The sequence below is a fragment of the Arvicanthis niloticus genome, chromosome 23 (assembly GCF_011762505.2).
Source record: "Arvicanthis niloticus isolate mArvNil1 chromosome 23, mArvNil1.pat.X, whole genome shotgun sequence".
Lineage (NCBI taxonomy): Eukaryota > Metazoa > Chordata > Mammalia > Rodentia > Muridae > Arvicanthis > Arvicanthis niloticus.
In genome coordinates, this window is record NC_133430.1 from 7809645 (window position 1) to 7833695 (window position 24051).

At 42.6% G+C, this 24051-nt stretch overlaps 1 protein-coding gene across 2 annotated transcripts in view; it reads right to left on the bottom strand.

Moving 5' to 3' along the window:
• Nucleotides 1-24051, bottom strand: part of Rcor1 (REST corepressor 1) — a 99084-nt gene that overhangs the window by 56504 nt on the left and 18529 nt on the right. The window lies entirely within an intron of this gene.

The following is a 24051-nucleotide window of genomic DNA, read 5'->3' on the forward strand; positions in this document are numbered from 1 at the left end:
TCTGATCTTTTAAGTGTTAGACTATGACATCACCACCACCACCACCATTCATCTCACACCCATACAATAATAATGAATTACTTTAAAGGAAATTCAAAATTCCTTAAGATGACTTTACATGGGGATGGAAACAACATCTACAAGATGGAGACGGGAGTGCTATAAATATTAGTAGAATACCATCTATTGTTGAATATGCCTTTTTAATTTTGTTTTTGTTGAGATGGGGTCTCAGTATGTACTCCTGACTGGTCTAGAACTTGCTATGTAGAACAGACTGGTCTTGAACTCACAAAAACCTACTTGCCTCTGCCTCCCAAATGTTGAGATTAAAAATGTCCAGCCCACATCTGGCTCCAAATGCCTTTTAAATATAATTCAGAAGTTTAAACGAAGTATTAATTCTGCACACACTACCACCAACAAAAAATTAACAGAGATCCAGCCCGCTGCCCAGGCTGCCTTTAAACTGACACTGAACTGATTCATGAGTGTGAAGCATTCATGGTGCCTTAAACTCCTGAAAGTCCCACCTCCCAATATATTGGCAACAGAGATTTAAAAAAAAAAAATTGGCAACAGAGATTTTAACATGAGTTTTGGAATAAGCAAACATTCAAACAAAACCAGTATTTCACCAAAGAAAACATTTAGGAGGAGCTGTGTGTGGCTGTGCATGCCTACAACCCCAACGTTTGGGAGGCTGAGGAAGTTCTCAGCTGGATAGAACCTCAGAGCAAGATGCTCCTCAATAAAAATACTCTCTCTCCAGCCAGCCAGCCAGCCAGCCAGCCAGCCAGCCAGCCAGCCAGCCAGCCAACCCTGTAACAAAAAACAGATAAGGACTCTCCATTCACCACCCTCACCTGTCTCTCAGAGGGGGCAGTAAGGATAAGAACCAGTAGATCAGGAGACTGTGAGAGAAGAACTAAAGCTCCGTGGATAACATCCCTATTGACACAGTGCACAGTCTGAGGATAGTGTGGAGAAAGGAAAACTCTGACTTGTGGTGGCAATATGAAGTGCAGCTAACAATTCAGAGGGAGAGCCCTCCGTTTATCCAAACTGTACCATCCATATCTATGCAGTAAGAGAAATGAATGAATAAATACAAAAAAACCATGAATGAACCTCAAAATAATTAAACTAAAAGAAGAGTCAGAAATAGAGAAGAGGAGAGGATTAAAGAACCAGTGGTGGTGAGCAGGACTGTTGGGAGAGCATGCACCCATGAGCTCTTTCCAGAGGAATTGCAGCCGTGGGCACACGTATCAACACACACATTTCCCATCTGTGCACCTCTGAAAGCCTTGAATAGAGGGAAACTGAGCGCATGGACTCTCAGATGGGGCTTCTGGTCTACACAGTGAGTTCCAGGCCAGCCAAGGACACACAGTGAAGACTAAGAACTGCCATTAGTGTAAACTACAGACGGAGACCATGTCTTTGTGAGAGAAAGAGAAAACAGAAGCAAGGAGGGAGGGAGGGAGGGAGGGAGGGGTGAATGAATCTTTCAAAATGGACTTTGGAAATAAAGCCATTGTAAATGAATGAAGAAAAAAATTATATAACTTTAAGAAAAAGACATAGGAAAAAAATTGTGAATTTGTTTTAGGAAAGATATCATTAGATATGGTAACAGAATCATAATTTATGGATGGCTCACTGTCCTTAATCTCAATTTGACAGCTACGTATCATCAGAACAGAGCAGGAGTCAGGCCTAGTGATTTACTAGATTTCCACTATCCTCCGGTATCTGTGCCAAACTTTACTGTCTCTGCTGTGAGCCAGAAAACCACTTTTTTACCCTGGTAGAACTCAGCATGGAATCAGTACCCTGCAACCACCAGACAATGCTTCACCACTGAACCCTCTGTTTACTTCTAATGCTGAGCCAGGATCTGTACCTCTGTAACTCCAAGCTGTTTTCACACTGTTATCAGCCTTCTGTGGAGGCATTGAGTAGCTGCGACTATAGCCGTGTACCACCAGGCATGGTTCTTAAGGTACTGTCAGCTGGAACACCAGAATGAGTGGCCCAAGTAAATGGGGCTGTAGGTGTGACAGCCAACTTCCCCATGCCCCAAGTAAATGGGGCTGTGGGTGTAACAGCCAACTTCCCCACCCCACAGATACATGCTTACCTAACAGGTACTTTGATCTGAAGGTTTTGAACATTTGCTTCTCTGTTTGTGCCTAATGTGGACAGACTAGACATTCTGTTACTGTTGTTGTGCTGCTTTTAGTCAGAGTCTCTCTGCATAGCACCAGCTGTCCTGGAAATTGCCATGTAGATGGGTTAACTTCACACTCAGAGATCTGCCTACCTCCCCAGCAATGTGAGGAAAGGCATGCACCAGCATGTTCAACCCTAGACATTCTTACATGTTAGCTGAACATTCGTAACCATTTTCTTTCTCTTATTCAGTTTTCTTAATTTATTTGAATTTATCTTTCCAATGAATACCTAAAATGTTTACGTTGGTTTTTGTTGTTGTTTTACATATGTGTATGTCAGTATGCCATATGTCTGGGTGTTACAGGTGGCTGGGAGCTGTCCAGTGTAATGTGGGTGCTAGACCCTCTGGAAGAGCAGCCAGTGTTCTTAGCTGTTCTCCAGCCCCCAAATAAAGCTTCTGTGAGTTTCACTGAGAACATGCGCTAATTCTATTTACCTGAAAAGTGGCTTTCCTAGGTCAGACTTTTAGTAAATATAGTTAATTCTTTTAAAAAGACTGTTTTTGAGTGGCTTTATCATAATTCACTTACTTCAGCAAAAAAAAATTCTTCACTCGTCAGTACTTAGTTTTACCTAGGCCCTTTATTTTGGCCATTCTGCAAGTGTTTAGTGCAGTCAGACAGTGGTTTTCATTTAAATTTCTCTAATGCTCAGTAATACTGGACAGTTCCCATGACATACTATCTGTAATTTTTGGTGAAGTAACTATTTAGACTTTTAACACATTTAAACAACAACAACAAAACTGAGCCTGGTGGTGGTGTCACACGCCTTCAATCCCAGCACTACAGGAGGAGGGGGCAGGCGGCTCTCTGAGTTCGAGGCCAGGCTGGTCTACAGAATGAGTTCCAGGACAGCCAGGGCTACACAGAGAAAAAACTGTGGTGCACAGACATATACACAGGCAAAACACTCATACAAATTAAAAAAAAAAAAAGCTTATTCACAACCACCAGAAACTAGAAAGCATACAAATAGCTAAGAAAAGTGAGCAAATGGTGGCATTTTCATACACCAGACTAGTAAACAGCAATAAAAATAAGTGATAAGTATTTGCACAAGGTTGTATCTCCAGGAGAAAAACTGAGGGAGAGAAGTGTTATAGTCTGAATGAGAATAGCCACCACAGGATCAAATCTCTGCATGTTTGGTTCTAGTTGGTTGACTGTTTAGGAGGGATGAGGAAGTGTAGCCTTGTTGGCGTTAAAGTTCCAAAAGCCCATCTCCGCCCACTGCTTGTGGTTCAAATGAAAGCTGTCAAAAACACTGCCTCAGTGCCGTGCCTGTCTGATACTGCAGTCTCTGCCACAATGGTCATGCCTGTCTGATACTGCAGTCTCTGCCACAATGGTCATGCCTGTCTGATACTGCAGTCTCTGCCACAATGGTCATGCCTGTCTGATACTGCAGTCTCTGCCGCAATGGCCGTGCCTGTCTGATACTGCAGTCTCTGCCACAATGGTCATGCCTGTCTGATACTGCAGTCTCTGCCACAATGGTCATGCCTGTCTGATACTGCAGTCTCTGCCACAATGGCCATGGATTTACCCTCTGAAATTGTAAGCAAGTCCCCAAATGTCATGGCGTCTCTTCAGAGCAATAGAAGAGTAACTAAGACAAGGGGTCAAGGTCAAAGGTTGTCTTTTCTGTTCACAGGACATTTTTGGTATGCTAAAACAAAAGTCAGAACAGAGACCAATGTTTTCCAAGACAGATGTGGAGGAGGATTAAGAAAAGCACAAGGACTCTGGCATTGAGCTTAGGATGCTGAGGCAGGAAGAGCATCGTGAGACTGAGGCCAGTCTGAGCTGGATAGTGAGTTCAAGCTATAGAGATTAGGAGGAGGAGGCAGGAGAGAGGAAAGAAGAAAAGACACGTGTTTTTTGAAGGGATCAGACAGACAACACAAGTTCATCAGTTTTGCTTTGTGTGCACTGAGAGCTGCATCGTGAAGGAAGCTCCTGCCAGCGTCTCTGGGTAGACACTGATGCCTCGAGGTCCGTAACTCTAAAGCTGTCTATTCCAGTCAGTAGTGCCAAAAGTTAGAGGATTCAAAATAAACTCAGACATGTCTGGAACAGGAAGGAGCACAAGAAAGCAGAACTATCGATAGCTGTACCAGCAGAGCTATGCTCACACTACTACAGCAAGTGCGGCTGTGCAAGTCTGCCCTACAGCTGACACTAGAAATGGATGCACCTTAGCAACCAACTCCTTGCCTAGAAGCAACCTACACATAACATCAGGGCACCACACTGCCTGTCAGGCCTATGGAAACCACTTTACGGCATCTTTATAGCATTTAAAAAAAAAGAAGAAGAAGAAGTAGAACACTCCCACAGCTTCATCTGGTGTATGTATAAACACTGCCAGAGACTTTAACTTTCAAAGCCCAGCCTCAGACACTAAGACAGCACTTCAAACGAGCACTGGCGAGCATGGCGAGCGTGGCTTAGTTTTGCAGGCTTTTGGCTCTGTCTCTGTGAGCCTTACACCCCTCAGCTCAAGCCATCTTGCAGGTTCTTCACCCTCAGTCAGGTGAGGGAGGTGCTGTAGGTACATAGTGTTAGGTACATACTCTACAGCTCTCAAGGAAGCCTTAACCCATTAGGCTAGTAACCATAGAACTTGGTAAGGTACGAGATATAGAAAAATCATAAAAGCTCACTGTCAGGCATGAAATAAACCACCGAATTTAAACGAATTAAAAATAAAGATTAGCTCTTTATTTTTAATAAAATACACCAATTTCATTACAAAACTCAAGTTAACTGAAGTATGTTATTATAACAAATATTATTTACAAATATTAAGAGTAAAATTCACTTTCCAACTTCTTAAAATGGGGGGGGGGGTTATTGACATGAAAAGGTTTCTGAATGTACAGTAACTAGAAGACAATGAACTGGAGGGGCTTCTGCAGTTCCAGCCCATGCTGATTTATGTGACATCACAGCAGTTTTGGGTGCCAGCAAACAGTGTCTCAGTCACTCCACTTGAGGGGACACTCGGGGCTTTTCCAGTCCCACACCCTCCTTATAGCTTAGCCCTCCTGCCTTGGGTCAAGGCTAGGCCAAGTTTCATTCTCCACCCACAGGATCATTCTTGAGTAAAAAAATTCTCAGAATGTACTGACTGAGAATTCCTGACCCTCTAGAAAGTCCCAGGCAGAATTCAAATGTGCATCATTCTCGATAGCCAATAGATTTAAAGGTCAATATGATTACCCAATAAGTTTGAACTATAACCTTGCTGATGTAACCTGTGCCCCTAAAAGGTATAAAAACTGCTTGTAATAGCTATTCAGGAGGTCGCCTTCTAGTCACTCTCCTTGAGGGACTAATTGAAGACCGACACCGTGGCCAGAAAATAAGCCTCTTGCTTTTGCATCGATCTGCATCTCTGTGTCTCACGGGGGTTGGGGGGGGGCAGTCTTGAAATAAGTACCACTGAACAAGGGTCAAGGTCTTATACACTCAGATTAAAAACTACTACAGTATGAACTGCAGCATGTTCATTATACAAACAAAGTTTTCTACTCTTACAGAAAACAAAGACTTTCATTATTTTCCTCTTTCCTCACAATATAATTGTCAAATTACTATGTATTTATCTTTTTAAAAAATCCCCTTCATTGTTATTTTGTGTACAGGTGTTTTGCCTATATGTGTCTGTGCAATATTGTGCATAGTCACAGTACCATTACACACAACAGTCAAGAAGCAAAAATGATCTCAAATGCCTGTTAACCAAATGGAAACACAACATTTATTGCATCCATAAGATGGATTATACCACCATTCAAAAGTATTGAAGAAGTAAGGTGGGGGATAGGAAAACTGAAGCCAATGAGAAACTGTAACATACATATTTTAAAGGTATAAAATTAAAGACAATACTAAAATTTGACTTAAAATAATATAAAAGGTCAACAAATTCCTAAAACAAGAAGTGGGCCACTGGGAATTTGACACTGGGCCAGGACAGGGAAGTAAGCTCAGGCAGGAATCTGGTTTGGGGCTAGAACAAAGAAGTAGGCTTCAAGCAAGACTTTGACTTTGGGCTAGGACAGGGAAGTAGGCTCCGATATCTTGGTCATCCTGATAAGCCCCCAGAAACAGTGATCAAGGGACTTTATTTCCTTGTTTGTTCCTTAATATAGAACTGACCTTATTACTTATATGTAATTAAAATGGTATAAAAGGAGATTGCTTCAGCCTCAGACAGGCTGGGGTCATGCAAAAAAAAAAAAAAAAAAAAAAAAAAAAAAAAAAAAAAAAAAAAAAAAAAAAAAAGTGGACCACTGGATAGGAACAAAGAACTAAAATGTGTAACTTAGCTGTATATGCTTCCCCAGTGTCTGAATTTTCACCTGAAGATGCAGCCATAGGAGCTGCAGAGGTGGCTCAGTAATCAAGAGCACAGATGCTTTACCAAAGGACTCAAGTTCAGTTCCCAGTACCTACATGGTTCACAACCATCTCTGTAACTCCAGTTAGAGGATCTGAGGTCCTTTTCTGACCTTGGGCAGTGCACACACTCATGCACAGATACACACACAGAACAAATACAATGGGCAGTGCACACACTCATGCACATACACACACAGAACAAATACAATGGGCAGTGCACACACTCATGCACATACACACACAGAACAAATACAATGGGCAGTGCACACACTCATGCACATACACACAGAACAAATACAATGGGCAGTGCACACACTCATGCACACACACACACAGAACAAATACAATGTGTTCACAGTACTTCTACACTGCAGCTCCATTAAGAAAAAGGAGTGACACTTCCTCTGTGGCTTCTTCCCTCAAAGTCATAACCTCAATCTAGTCATGATAGGAAAGGGCAACAACCCCAAACACCTATGAAACTTTTCATCAGTATGCCTCAAACAGCAGTGTCGTCTAAAAGAAACAAGGCCTATGGGAATGTCATCACTAAGAAGAACCCAAGAAGACTGAGCCCGGGGCTTCCTTATGAGGGAAACTGGGGGTGTGCAGCACAGAGATTCTCCTACAGATTTTCTAACTGCTTGCAAATTCAGAACTACACTAAAAAGTTAAGTAAAAGTTAAGAAGGCGATCTCGCCATGCATTTAGTTAGGTACACGAGGCCCTTTCAATGGTATCAGTCTATCTCCACTCAGGCCCTGGCTGTCTCCCCCACTGCAATCCATTCTTCTTGCCAATTCCTTCCCATGGTTGTGACCACCAACTACTATGACAGACCTGAGGATTTTTTTTTATTTTATTTTTTTTGGTATCTGATTTTCTCCCAGCCTAGCCTAACAATCTATATGGTCCCTCAGTATTCACACAACACTGAGCCATTCTCTGTCCCAGTTCAGACTTCATCATGAGCCATTTGTATAAGGACAAAGGCTGCCATCAACAAAGAGCAATAAGCATGATGTAAACCCTGCCCGGGTCTGTGAGGATCAGAAATCATACTGGCATGTTTAGTGACACCTCATAAATGATGCCATTTTTTTTTCTGTTTCCACTGTTAAATTCTAGTCTTTGAGACATGGGTACCTCTAGTATCCTGCAGGCTAGTCCTTCATAAATGTTACATTGATAATGAGCATGGGTAGCTAGCCAGTGAAAAGTTCTCAGAGGGGGCAATCCCTATCTGTCTGCTTCCCTTCTCCACTCCACCACACCGACAAGCAGAGGCACTGTGTGGGAGGAGCAGCGCCTTACAACTCAGTTCCCTGAAATACAGCTCACTCCAAGACGGCGCTTCTTAAGGGTATCTATGCAGCCAATTCCTGATCTGCTACCCACACTAGAAACAGGACTGACATACTCAAGAGTTGTTTCTAACTAAAATCATCTTAATATATAAACCAAGGAAACCAAAATGCAAGGAAAGTCTGGGGGTAGGGGTGGATTTGAACAGAAAACAAAGAAATAAAGTCACAGTTGGTCAGGAAGGAGGGGAGGGAGAAAGGGAGGGAAAGAGGGAGGGAGGGAGAAAGGAAGGAAGGGAGGGAGGGAGGGAGGGAGGGAGAAAGGAAGGAAGGAAGAAAGGGAGAAAAAAGTCTAGCTAGCTCAGTAGTATGGGAGCTGAGATCTGTTATCAGAGTCGCACTCAAGCAGCTCCGGCAGAGAATTCTGAGTCCAAAGCCAGTAAGGCTACAGTGAGCCTCTGTTTAAGAAAAAGGGGGTAGGGGCTGGAGCGATGGCTCAGTGGTTAAGAGCACTGACTGCTCTTCTGAGAGGTCCTGAGTTCAATTCCCAGCAACCACATGGTGGCTCACAACCATCTGCAATGGGATCTGATGTCCTCTTCTGGTGTGTCTGATGACAGCTACAGTGTACTCATATGTATACAATAAGTAAATAAATCTTAAAAAAAAAAAAAAGAAGAAAAAGAAAAAGAGGGTAAACGTTAGGATATAGCTGAGTTGGTAGTGCATGCTAGCGTGCATGAAACCCTGGGTTCAATCCCCATCATGGGATAAACTGAGTGGTAACGCATTCAGCAATAACCTGTTCTCAGGACTGAAGGTCAGAAGTTGAAGGTCTCCTTAGCTACACAGAATGTTCAGGGCTACCTTGGGCTGCATGAAACCTCACAGCCACCCCACAAAAGACAACTTAAATTGACTTTTGCTTGCTTTTGTTTTTTCTTTTTGCTTTTATTGGACACATCTTCCAGGATTAGACATGTTTTCTGAGGGTACTTCTTTTTAACCTGGTAACAATTATTTTTCCTATACCACATTTACACTTGAGATTTCTCCAACCATTTTTGTTAATAGCTTTGGAATAAGTAACTGTACAGCACAATGCCAAATAATTCAACAGCCACTCAAAGTGTCTTTAACTCAATGTGTTTAACCATAACTTTTCCTTCAGTCTGACCATCACCAACATCCTGACTCTTTTTTAATCTCAAAACCAGATGTTGTCACTTAGAGTCAGTCAGTAAAGACAACACAGTTATGCATGAAATCAAATACCCAACAAGAGACTCAATCTTAAGTAAACAGATATTAAAAGCACCGACTGATGTATTACAGGTGCAAATGACATAGAAAGCAGAGCTAAGCAGAGAGCAGAGAGGACTACACACTGAACGACCATTCTTGGAAATAATAACTCATGTCCAGCTTGAAGCATGTGCCCATTCATGACAGTATAAAACCAAGATGGCTTTGTAGAAGGGAAGCTGAAGTAAAATTAGCCTTCACACAAGCTTTCCAAAGAGAGTTGCAGCATCACCACCTGAAAGCAAACCTTCATGACCAAGTACCCTTCATGGGTGGGGGACGTCATCATGGACAATGTGACGGGGATCCTGAGGACGAGACAGACCCTGCAGTTCTGTCAGCTCCCTTTAGATCAAAGAAACAGAAGTAGGGAAGTAGAGCACATGACCTGTGCTCAGTGTCAGGAAGGAACAGGTAAGAGTCTAGCTGTAACTCAGAGACAACCAGGGTCTGGGCAGTAAGCAGAGCAGGCCTTACTGCAACCACAAAGTGGAAAGGAAAATGCAAGGTCAGCTAGCTCTCTACCGAAAGCCTATACAGGAAGACACGGTCTGGTGTTCTGGGAGAGAGCAGACGGACCTGTGATCTAACATGGACACTTACTAACAAAGCATACTTTTTAAAAATTATTTTATGTGCATGGTGTTCTACCTGCCTGTGTGTGCAACAGGTGCTCCTGGTGCTTGAGGAAACAAACAGACATCAGATTCCCTAGAATGGATGTACTGGCATGTGGGTGCATGTGAAACTCCACTTACATACACACATTGTACACACAATAAAAAAAATAAAGTTAGTCTTAAACTAAGATTAAAACACTTTGGTGTCTTGTGGGTACTAGAAGTGGAACCCAGACTTCTGAAAGAACAGCCAGTGTTCAGCCTTTCCCCGAAAACTAACTAAATTACATTACTGAGTTATTTTGAGACCAGGGTCTAGCTTCTCTGAAGGCCAACCTGGCCTCTACCATGAAATCCCATCACTTCCCATTCCCCACACTGGGTCACAGGCTACACCTGCTTACACACTCTTCCTAGTGAGAATCTATTTTCTTCTCTCCGAGTCTTAAGGAACGATGGCAGCACGCAGGAGGAAAGAGTGGAATGGCCTGCTCTGTGCTGGAACACACCACTGTGCATCAGACCTGTACAGCCCTGCATCCTAACAAATGGCTTTCCGTAACTAATCCAGACGTATGAGCACTATATTAGATACTCCTTGCTCCCCAACCCCTACAATACTTTGTCCTTTTCAGGGGAGGGAGGCAGGAGGATTACTAGCCGTGGAAGCCAAGGCCTGGCACCTGCTATCACTGAACTACAATCCAGCCCTCTATCCTCTTAAAACAAAAAGAGAACTGACTTAGAAAACTACAATGTACTCAAACCATACAATATTAAAGAGGCATTTCCTTCTTATATTAGACTTGAAGCTAAAGGGATGAAATGGCCTGTGATCACTTAACCAGCAGCTCCCTGGAACATCACACCGACAGCAGAGCCAATACTGTCAATTCCTCGCTACCACAGAGAAAACACATCTACTTTCTCAAACAAAAGTTCCATCTGAGGGCAGGTGAGATGGCCTAAAAGGTAAAGGTGATGTTTTCTGTGCAAACCTGACTGCCTGAGTTCTATACTTGAGCCCATGAAGGGTGGAGGGAACAGACTCCCAAATGTTGTCCCCTGACACGTACATGCATGTAATACATGTGCAAAGTGTTATAGATTAGCTCCAAGTAGAAGTTAGTCTTAAGATTAAAACACTGCGGTCATAATAAACCTAACAAGATGAGGGATGGGGGGCAACATGTGTGGGGTGTGTGTGTGTGTGTGTGTGTGTGTGTGTGTGTGTGTGAGAGAGAGAGAGAGAGAGAGAGACAGACAGACAGACAGACAGACAGACAGACAGACAGGGGGAACAAAGATAAAGGCACATGCCACCCAGATTGACAACCTGAGATCAACACTCAGATCTAATCTGGTAGAAGAAGAGAACTGACTCTAAAAACTGTCCTCTGATCACATACATGCCATGATCTCCATGTACATACCCACCAACATACCCACAAATAGTGCAATAAGGTTTACTCAAGACTCTAAAGGGAGGGCAGTCACGAGACCTTAAATATAAGAACAGAACTCACCTAAAAGCTTCCATCCAAAGAACACACATACCACACCCACTATCTGCCATGTCTATCTGCCATGTCTAACATATACCACTCAACATACAACACCAGAAACCATCCTTACAAATGTCCACTATTCTGGGGTTTACAGTGTCAAAAGAAATTATAAAACACAGGAAAAACACATCAGTGTAATGGCCAATTAGAGAAACCGAGGCATGAGGAGATTGTGTTAAGATAAGCTTGAGCTACACAGAAGCGCTCTCTGTGTCTCTGTCTCTGTCTCTGTCTCTGTCTCTGTCTCTCTCTCTCTCTCTCTCTCACACACACACACACACACACACACACACACGATGGGGACTTGGAATATAAGCAGGAGAATTATAAGTTCAAGGTCATTCAGGAGACATTATCTCAAACAAACAAAACAAAGAGGGGCCAGATGAAGGGAGGCAGGACCCCTGGCTGGCTGGCATTCTAAAGGCCTTGAATTAACTCCTAGCCTGTTAAGGGAAGGGGGGGGGGGGAGCTGCAAAAAACTAAAATAGTGAAGATGTCATGAGAAAGGAGGGAGGGAAGGGGAAAAAAAGGGCAAACCTGGCCCTAGGAAGCATTCTGAGAAGAAGGAATGCCACAGAGCTTCACAAGAGAGAGAAAGTGCTCCAGGATCATGCTGCACCTGCCACAGCAGCTCACACAGTCCCGTGCTTAAAGGGGAGACTCAGGAAGTCAGCACATATGGTAAAATGGCTGCTTCCAGCTAACGGAAACAGAGGCTAGAATGAAGTAAAAAGCTATGTGTGCCATGCCAGCCATCAGTATCTTTTAGATGTATATTATATGCCTACCCTGCTCACCTAAATACTTAACCTTAGAATTGTTCTGAAATTCAACCACAGGATGGGATGATACCAAGACCAATTCTAAATTATATCCACTAAACAATCTATCCCTCTGTCAGGAACTGTGGATCTAACAGATACTCCTCTCTAGACCCCCACCTCACAGGAAGCCACCACCTATGGCTAGGAGGTATCAATTACTAAACATGAATTAAAACTAAATCTTGGAAGCTGAAGCAGGGATGGGGGTTGGGGTGAATGGTGGTCCATACCTTTAATCCCAGCACTCAGGAGGCAGAGGCAGACGGATCTCTGAGAATTTGAGGTCAGCCTGGTCTACACAGTGAATTACAGGACAGCCAGGACTATGTAGAGACACCCTATCTCAAAACTCCATGAACAAAACAAACAAACAAACAAACAAACAAACAAACAGAATATAGGGCCAGGGAGATGGTTTGATGGGCAGAGGCAATTACAGCCAAGCCTGATGACCTGACTGCTATCCTCTGAACCCACTATGACCTCCTCAGGCCTGTAATAACAATCACATGCTCACACTCAAAACAATTTCTTTCCTTTTTTTTTTTTTTTTTTTTTTTTTTTTTTTTTGGTTCCCAGCATGCAGATGGTGGCTCATAGGAGTTCGTGACTCCAGTGCCTTCTCATCTCTGAGAGAACCAGGCACACACGATAGGTACACAGACATCAGACATGTAGGCAAAACATCATAAACATAAAATAAATTTTTTTAAAAATAATAAGGATTGAAAAACAAAGACTATGTAGTGAGGAGAGGGCCCCATGGGTACGGAAGGCACTTGTAGTACATGTTAGGGAAACTAAGAAAGTCCCCAGAACTGATGTAAAGGTCGAGGGTGGTTGCTCGAGCCTGTAATCTCCATGAACCAGGCAGCCTGGCATGGGCAGGAAACAACAAAGGGACTGCCTCAAACAAGATGGTGAGTGAAGAGCAGAGTCCAAGAATGACAGCTGCCTGTCATGTGTGAACTCACAGACAAGTGGATGCATACACACAAGTTTTTAAAAATAAAACTATAACTCTCACACAATTGTGTGTGTTCAACAGATGTGAGCAGATGGCATGAGGACCTGTCCAGAACTGGCCAGGCAAGCCCTCGCTGAGAAGCGAATGAGTTCGATCCCCGAGAGGCAGGGCCTCTGAGACTCCAGAACTTGGAGAGCAGTGAGAAAGGTGGCCAGGCCACAAGGGACAGGAAGGAGGGTTCCTGGGCAGGTCTTCCATTCAGCTGCTTACCACCCAGCCATTTGTTTAGGCTGCAACATTTACATGATGTAGTAATACCAGTTCCAAAGAGAACACCAGCTCTACCAAAACTGAAGCAGACTTTTCTTGATAGGGCTTAAATTTTTCTTCTGTAAAAACAGAGGAAACGTCCTTCTCCAGAGCTTAAACAACACCACACAAAACAAGCTGCAAGGGCACCAGCCAGCACACATTAGCAGCCTCAAGTATCCATCCAAGCACCAGGACAGATTCAACTGTAACAAAACTTTAGTTTTACTTCATGTCCAAGAAGGATTCACCTGCATGTACATATGCACCATACATATGACCTCTTCCCTCAAAAGCCACAGGAGGTCATCGGATACCTTGGAACGGGAATTGTAGACGGTTTTGAACCATATCAAGTGGGTGCTACTTGGGTCCTCTGCACTGCCTCTGTCAGCTCAACATTATGAACACTTTTAAGAGACTGTTACCATCAGATGTGGTGACCAAGCCTTTAATACCAATACAGCAGGGGCGCAGAGGGGCAGGGGGCAGGGGGCAGGGGGGCAGGGGGGCAGAGGGGCAGAGGGGCAGAGGGGCAGAGGCAGAAGTTGGATCTCTGTATCTCAAAACAAATAACAACAGTAACTGTTAAATGCTCTCACCTGAAACCAACCAAACAATTCCTACTTATTCTGGCCAATTCAGCATAAAGGTAGTTTTTTTCTTTATGAGACAGGGTTTCTCTGTGTAGCCCTGGCTGTTCTGTGACTCACTCTGTACACCAGGCTGGCCTCAAACTCAGACTTCCACCTGCCTCCATTTCCTGAAGCTGCGCTTGGTGGTGGTACAAAGCTGTAATCCCAGATCTTGGGAGTGTAAGGCTGGAAAATCCTAAATTTAAAGCTTCCCTGGGCTACAGAATGAATTCAAGGCCAGCCTAACAACAGTGACACCTAATCTCAAAACAGGGATAACAGTTTTGTTTTTTCAGTTTTCTTTTTTTAATGTTCATTTTCTTCTCTGTGTATGGGTTCCTTGCCTGTATATAGGTCTGTGCATACTTGGTGCCCATGGAGACCAGAAGAGGGAGTCAGATACCCTGAAACAGGAGTTACAAACAGTTATGAGTTGCCATGTGGGTGGATGGGACTCAAAACCAGGTCTTCTGCTGAGCCAAGGGTGGAGGGCTCTAGAGCCTGCACTTGCTCAGACTGCTTCCACTCTGTGGCCTGTGCTCTTAGCAAATCCTTGCCTTCCCTATTAAAAGGAGCAGAGCTGGGGACAGCAGGCCCCCAACACCGCCACAGGAGACCCAATCCAAAAAAGACTGCACGTAAAGTGTGATCAGTTCATTTTTCTATCCTCTCAAAACTCTAAATTCTGTCTCTTGTTAATACAGTGCCCCCTGACACATTTTTAACAACTCATAAACAATTCACTGAACAAATATCAGTTACACCATGTTAGTAATTAAGAAGTTAGTTTTTTAAATAAAAATATTTTAGTAGATATCTGGATTGTGTTTTGTCTGTTGTTTGAGACAGGGTTTCTTTGTGTGGACCTGGCTATCCTGGAACTCTCTGTAGACCAGGCTAGCCTAAAACTCAGAGATCTGCTTGACTCTGCTAGGGTCAAAGATAGGCTACCCAGCAAGTATCTGGATTCTATTATAAGTTAATGCTCCTTGTCAAACCCAGCAATTATTTCTGAGCCAGGAATTATTTCTCAGTGAAGAATCATTTTCTATTCTAGTAGCTTCTATCAACATGATCAACCTGCTTTTTTAAAAAAAAATTCACTTCTATGCTAGATGGAGGTGGTGCACGCCTTTAGTCCCAGCACTCAGTAGGCAGAGGCAACGGACGTCTGAGTGAGGCCACTCTAGTCTACAGAGTTCTAGGACACGCCAGTCAGGGCTGCATTAAGAAACTCTGATTTGAAAACAGCAAAAACAAAAAACAAAAATTTCAATTCTATCTGCCTCTATGTCTTACAGAGAAAGAGGATTTGGTTTTCGTAACCTTGACACCTCTCTGCTCAGCCCACAGTTCCCAATGCATTTAACACCGTTCACAGTGAACGATGTTCATAGCTGAATCACACCACACACCACAGCGACACGTCACGTCCATTCTTACAAAATGTTTTACCTGGAATTACAATTTCTTTCTTTTTTTTTTTTTTTTTGCTTGCTTGCTTGCTCGGTTTTTTGTTTTCTTATCCCCAGTTCCCAAGTGTATATCAACACTTGGATCTATTCACCCATGGGGACTGGTGGGCGCCTAGAAGTTCTCTTTACTTTCCTCCCACTCCCGAGTCCCATATCCAGGGCAAGTGCTAGGGTCATTGAGTAACGAGAAAATAAATCTATGAGGGATAAAGAGCCAGGCTTGGTGGCTAGTGCCTATAATCATACCATCTGAGAGCTGGAGGGCAGCAAAAGGGTTATGGGTTCAAGTCCAACGCCACACGGTGGGTTTGAAGCCAGCCTGGGTGGCAGGAGATTAAAAACAAAACAAACAAATCAGCAACAAAAACCAACTAAACAAAAACAAAGCAAAAACTGAATAATGAGAACTATGGAAGGTGGGCTGGAGAGATGGCTCGGTGGCTAAAGAGACCATGTTGCTCATCCTGAGGATCACATCAGCTGGCTTACAGCTCCCAGGAATCTGAGACCCCAGCCTCTAGGCACTTGCATTCATGTGCTCATATACATCTTTTTGTTTTTAATTTAAAGAGAGAAACAGAGAAGGGAGCTACAAATAAACAAAGAGGGAAGTTCAAAAACACTGAGGTTCTGAATCAAAACAGCAGTGTGGTAAGTGTGTAAACCAGCTTCTAAGTGTGTAAATAATAGTCATCAGGTGACAGGGAGGCTGCACAGACCCTTACAAGTCCTGCCCTGAGAGAGAGCTAGATCAGCACCCTGACAACATATATTCCTATCCGATGCTCAGATCTTGGCTTCTCTAGTAACTCTTCTCCATTAAAAGAAACGACTGCTCCTTACAGAGATAACTGCTGTCAGGAATGAACAGGAAAACACAAGATAAACATACTAACAAGCAATGAAGCACTGAAGCAAAAACTGAAACAACAGCATAACTTCTGAAAAGGATGTTATCTTCAAGAGGTCACATCTGGAATAATGTGGGCACCAAATAAAAACCAATAGTTATTAGGGCAGCAGAGACGGCTCAGTGGCTAAGAGCACTTCTTCTTGCAGAGGACCTGGATTCAGTGCCCAGTACCCACGTGGTGGTTCTCAGCCATCTGTAACTCCAGTTCCAGGGAATCCAATCCCCTCTTCTGACCTCTACAATCACCAAGCATGCACATGATGGACATATTAATACATGTAAGCAAAACATACATAATAAAAATGAATAAATATAACATTAATAAAAACCACAGATGTTATGAGCCGGACATCACTACTGAATGAACTGGGAAGTCCTGAGTGCACGACGAGGAACAAACAAACAGCAGAGCAGCTGGTGACATATTCCTGATTCCAGTCCGAAGCAAGCCGAGGCAGGAACTCAGATTCAAGGCCAATTTCTCAAAAAAAAAAGCAAGCAAGCTGCACAAATAACCTGAATCCCAGCACCCAGGAGAGCAGTGTGGTTTACAGACATAGGCTGTAGGCCAGCCATAGCTACACAGTGAATCCGTGGCAAAACAAAACAAAATAAACAGTAAAAACAAAAGAGAAAGCAATTGGCCAATAAATGGCAGGAAAGAAGCCATCGAGCTGTACATAGACTCTATCACATTAATTAGTGAATACAAACATTCTTTCTCAACTGGGCATGGCAGTATGCACTTAGAACTCTTAGCACTTGGAAGGCTGAGCTAGCGGACGCCCTCTAGTTTAAGGCTATCCTGCCATACACAGCAAGGCATATTCATTCGCCCACTTGCTTGTGTCCTGCCTTGCCTATTCAATATCTGTCAAGCAAATCTAAAGTCCCTTGGGTTCAAGGCATGGCTCCTGCACTGCTACAGTAAGGGCAGAATCCAGAAATCAAGGCCTTCTACAGACTTCAGTTATCCACCCCATATGTCAGTCACCTTCCTACCCACATACTGGACCATATTAAAGCAGGAGAGAAGCTGAGTGTGGTGGTGTGCTTGGGAGGCACAGCAGGGGCATCTCTGAGTTCTAATCAGCCTGATCTATAAAGCAAATTTCAAGATAACCAGGACTACACAGAGAAACCAAAATAAGAAAAAGAAAGATATTCTAAATGTTACTCAAAGAAGTCTGAGGCACAGCCATATATGTTCAAAGCTATTAAATAAAAAACATACCATCCATCATTGTAAAACCAGCCTGCTTGATGTGAGTGTGAGAGCCAAGCTTGAGTCCTCTAGAAGAAGATGGCATGCATACTCCTAACTACTGAGTTATCTTTTAGTTTTCTTATCAGTGAAATGTAGTCAATAGTAAAGACCCTAACATTGTTCTATAAAGCACTTATAGTGGCTAGTACAAAGAACTGCACAAATATCATTTATTAAATAATGGCTCCAATGGCTCCAAGGTGGCAACTGGATGAGAAGTGATTGCCTCTATCAATGATATTATTTATTACCCACTCAAAAATTATAATTCAAAAAACTTAACCAAAGAAAGAGTCAGGTATCTTAACATCCATAAAGTCTCCCCTACTAGTCACTAAAATCTGAGTCAGAAGAACTAGGAAAGACCACTCTAAGATCCTGTGTGCACACTGGGTCATTCATGGCAACTGGCACATTAAGTCTACACACACCACAACTTTACATCTAATGGGCTAGGCTTTCAGAAAATTTCAATTATTTCCCTTCCATTTTAAACACTTAATTAACTAAAAACAAGACTAGCCATTTCTACCACAAAAGATTTACATAATTTTGGAGTTGTAATTTTAAACTACCCTGCTTACCTCATCTACTAAAGGCAAATACCAAATGCTTTGCCTTTTCTATTCATTCATTCAGTCAGTCACTCACTCACCCACTCATTTGTCTGCAGTACTGAGGACAAACCCAGACTTGTATGCTAGGCAAGCTCTCTACCATACCCCAGATCTTCAAATGCTTGTTAATGAGAACATTTTAATACACTGCGAGCTACATCTGCCTAGCAACAAGTTATAAACTTATGTTATCCTACTTCTGTTCCCATGGATACAGTCATGAACAGTGCTGGGGCAGCTGTACAAATCAAGAAAAGAATCACAGGAGAATCCTATCTCCAACTTGGGTGAAAAGCCACGCTCTAAAGGTAAAAATACTATCCACTGTGTTCCCGTTAGAACCCAGCCCTCCCTGCCCCACAAATCCCAAACCTTCCATTATCATCTCCCTTCTTAGCCCTGCCACTGGCCACAGCTTCAGCAGTGACCTCTGTGCCTGCACTGGCCATGACCTTGGACTTTGTGCATGTGTTCTTCTCCCAGAATTGGTCAGAGATTTCTTGGTATTTATGATGTAGCAAACCTGTCAAAATAACTTGAAAACAAGGTAGAAACTGCTTTATATTGTAAATCTGTAATCTGGAAGAAAGCTAAATGGTTTTATTGACTTTTTAAACTCATCTTTTTTCTAAGTACTGACATCTAAGAAGAAAGAAGTGCATAATCCGAATTTTGGAAAAGACAATTGCTTAAGCTTAAATATTTATTTCCAATGCTTAAAATTAAAAGAATTAGCCAGGTGGTTAATTAATTAATTAAAAGAACCCAGCACTCAAGAGAAGAGGCAGTGGATCTGAGTTTAAAACCAGCCTGATCTACAGAGTTCCTTGTCTCAAGAAACAAAAACGAAAAAAATTAGAACAAAAACAAAAAAAACACCAAAAACAAAAACTGAAGTTCTGCCAAAGCAGCCATAGAAAACAAATGAATAGAGTGATTTTACTTTGTTGAAAAAAAAAAAGTTTTTAATTTGATAGGATCCTGTGTGGCCCACACCACACTGGCCTCAAACTGCATCTACCTCTCTGATGTAGGCATTATATGCTGGTCATCATATTTGGGCCAAATAACCTTTATATAAACTGTAAAAATACTAATCACATAAAGGAATTATTGGTGAGCAAAAACTGTTCTAAGAAATAATCTTTCTCCTAGCAAACAATATATAAGACTAATAAGGCTTAGAATTCAAAAATATGTTAAATTTATCTATATAAAATTTGCAACTTTTAGCGGGGTTGACAGTGTGTGCCAGCACGGCAGAGGCTGAGACTTTTGAGATCAGAGGGTTGAGAGTTCAAAGTCAATCTAAATGACAAAAGATGACTACTGAGACATCCTGGGCTATCCTGAGACCTTGGTTAAAAAGGTTCAGTTAAAACTTTTGTGCAGACACAGCATCTCACCATCAAAAAAGAAAAACACGTGCCCAGTATATGTGGCAAAGCTAGTTTCCCAGTGGAGCTACTGGCCTGGAGCTCACAGCAATCCTGTTGCTTCTGCTTTAATAGCTGGGATTACAAGCATGAGCCCTTATGCCCAGCTACCTCTTCCTTTAATGCACACAGATTTTATACTAAATAAAGAAGGCCAAAGTCACAAACAGAAAGGAAACAAACTAGTGACCCATAAGTACGAAGGGCCGGACTTACTGCAAACGTGGAAGCATTGTCAACGTCTGCAGAAACTCAAAAGGAGCCTTGGCAAAGGGAACTCAGGAGCTTCTGTACGAATTCTGACCCAGCAATTCCTCTCTGCAGGAAAGGTAGCCCAAGTGGGCACAGGGCTTGTGATTTAGATTAGTAGAAGCAGAAAATGCTGATCTGTAGGGTCAGGTTACAGCTCTACCCAAAAAAACACTATGCTGTCAATACACAGAAGCACAGAGTGAGCACATGCTCGATGGTGGGTACTACCCCAAGAAGGCAAAGAAACTGGTTTCCATCCCCAGACCAAAGAAAACACAGAGAAAGATGCGCCTGGCAAGTTGAATCAACAAGTAAAATACTTCCCAAACAAGCTTGATGTCCTGAGTTCAACCCCAGAACTCAAAGCAGGAGAGAAAACCAAATCCCAAGAGCTATCCTCTGAGCCCATGTCACCAGCATACAAGCTGACACCCACACCACACACTGATTCAATACATATAATAGCAATCAATAAAACATTAAAAATTAAAAATACAGCTAGTATTAACTCCTTTCTTTATCACTCTCTCTATATATATGTGTGTGTATACATATATGTGTGTGTATATATATATGTGCATGTGTATGTATATATTTAATAAATATATTGCTTTAAATTCTTTTCCATCAGACTTTAGGATAGGACAAAGTAGATAATTTAGAAATTAGAAACAATCGAATGACATGCAAAATAACCCAAACATTTAGCTGAACACATGTGGTAGCAAAATAATTAAAAGGCAACAATCTGAGAATATATATTTGCAACCAGTGACAAGGATTTAATATTTCACACTGATTAGAAAGCAAAAGGTGCCCTCTCTAGTGAGAAATGGACATAAAGACATATCATAAAAGAAAATAAAAGTATCCTAACACCTCTAGAACCGGGAAAAATACAGAATAAGAAGACACTGTGCAAATGAATTTTTCCTAATGTAAGCAAGAGTACACAATAAGCCAAGGTGATAGAACAGGCCTCTACCACAGGTGGTGGAAGGCTGAGGCCAAGGATCTCAGTTCCAGCCCATACTCAATGTCCCTGCAACACACTGCTTCTGGAAAAGGACACTAGAAATACACACACAGAGCTGTAATTAATTTCACTTTGGGGAAACTAAGAAAACAACTGAAAATATGCAGATTTTATGAGTACATGGGCAGTCACTTCAAAATGCTTATAAAATATGAGAAGCCAGACCAAAGAGACGGCTCAATGGGTAAGCCTGAATGGCTGGAATTCAATCCCCAGGACCCACATGTTAGAAGAAAATACTCTTGAAAGTTGTACACACACACACACACACACACACACACTAAAACAAAAAACAAAAACAGGAGTGCTAGGGCATTGGGCAGTGTTGGCACACACCTTTAATCTTGGCACCCAGGAAGCAGAAAGGAGGATCTCTGAGTTCAAGGCAAGCCTGGAAAACAGAGAGAGTTCCAGGACAGCCTGGGATAAACAGAGAAATACTGTCTCAAAAATAAAAATAAATAAATAAATAATAAAAGGGGAAGAAGCCAAAATATAACCAATACCACACTACAAGGGTGAATATGTTTGATTCTTCATGGACCGTTATTTAGTTCTTTAAAAGTTTTGAAGACTTTACACAAAAAAACTATTAATGTCATAAAGGTAATAACAGTGAACTTAGTTCTTGTAAGGGACAGGTCTACCCATGCAGTTTATATATAGTATTAATACAATCTTAGAAACATATATATATAGCTAGGTAGTGGTGGTGACCAACCACCTTTAATCCCAGCAGATCTGTGAGTTAGAGGTTAGCCTGGTCTACTGAGCAAGGTTCAGGACAGGTGAAATATATATATAGCACCTAGCATATAGTAGGTGCTCATTTAAAAGTTTCTGCACTACAAAGCTGGGGAGATAACTCAGTTGGTACAGTGCGTCCCATGCAAACATGAGAACCTGTCAGGTCCCCAGCACCATGTAAAAGTTATTATGTATAGTAGCTTGAGTCTGTAACCCCAGTGCAAGGAGACAGAGGCAGGCAGATCACAGTGGCTGCTCACCAGCCAATTAACAGTTAGCATCAGGTTCAGTGAGAGACTCTTACTAAAAACAATAAGGTAAAATCGCTAGAGATGGCCTAACAGTTAAGAACATAGCACTGTTCAGTAACAAATCAGACAGCTCAAACTAACTGCCTGTAATTCAAGTTCCAAGGAACTGGCATCCTCTACTGGTCTCCACAGGAACACACTCATGTGCGCAAATGGAGGGGGGGAATAAATCCATTTTTGTTTGTTTTTTTGTTTGTTTTTTTTTGTGTGTGTGTGTGTTTTTCTAGATAAGGTTTCTCTGTATAACTCCATCTATCCTGAACCTTGCTCGGTAGACCAGGCTAACCTCTAACTCACAGATCTGCTGGGATTAAAGGCGGTTGGTCACCACCACTACCTTTTTTTTTTTTTTTTTTTTTTTTGGTTTTTTCAGAGACAGGGTTTCTCTGAGTAGCCCTGGCTGACCTGGAACTCACTCTGTAGACCAGGCTGGCCTTGAACTCAGAAATCCACCTGCTTCTGCCTTCAAGTGCAGGGATTAAAGGCGTGTGCCACCACTGCCCGGCTATAAAATAAATCTATAAATAAATAAATAAGGTGAAGAACTGATTGAGAAAGACATTCCAGCACTGGCCTGGGCTCAGCAAGCCCCTGCATTAACAGTGAGCACACCCACGTGTGCAGTTCCCCCACCGCCGGACACAGTGACTGACTGCTATCTATACCGATGGTGGCTCAGACAGGCAAAGTCAACATCTGCCTGAGCACACGGTTCCTAAGACTGTCCTAAAAAAGCAAGTTGAGAAAAACAGAAAACAGTCTCCTCCAACGTCAGTGAACTCAGTGAACCGTCCTTACACACTCTCCTCATCGTGTCCTTCCCCAACCACAACTACTCCATCACCCTCTGAAGGCTTAAAGGGCTCCAGCACCAAGCACTGAAGGCACTGATTCTAAAGGCACAGAGAGCATGTTAAATACAAGGTTCAGAGTCAGCGAGATTGCTCAGCAAGAAAAATTGCTCACCATGTAAACCTGACGGCCTGGATCTAATCCCAGAACCCATAACATAATGGAAGGTGGGAGGGCCTTCACACTCACCCCATGGCACCTTTAAAAATATCAATTTAATAAATAAATCAGGAAAGAAGGAAGAACGAGAAAGGAAAAACTACTACACATACAAATATGCAAAGTATAACTGTCATAGTAAGTCATGGTAGAGGTGTTGATTTGATTTAATTTATGTATTTATTGTTATTCTAGAGTCTATTTCCTTCTGCTTATAAACTTCACCATGAAACAGACTGCACTGGCCTCACATCTGCCTCCCGTCTAAGGCTGGGAAGGGAGCTAAAGTTCCAGGCACACTGGGCAGGCATGCCAGCACTCTACTAGCTACATGTGCAGGCAGGCAAGACTAGGGGTTAGGGTGGTGTTAAGAGAGCCCACCCAGCAAGCACAATGCCCATTCCCAACACTGTGAGAAAGGGAAAAATCCAACGATGTCACATCAAGTGATCAGCAGGTACCACAGCACCTTCCTTCCTAAGTGTATGCCATCTTGTTTAAAGGAAGTCACCTAACATTTCCTTTCTTATGCAGAATGTGTCCCCATCACTTAAAGCCCACAGGGCACACCTTTAAATACAGCACTGAGCAGGTAAGGCAGAAGATCTCAGTGAAGTTCAAGGCCACAACTTCAAGGTGAGGCTGTCCTCAAAAACAAAACATAAGTCCCTTTACCTGTGAGATTCAAACAAAACATGAAGCGCTCTCAGCCAGGAATGTTCCTCCTCTCACCTGCCAGAAACTAGGACAGCAGCACACACTTGTCACCCCACTGTCAGGACTTCTAACTGTGCCAGG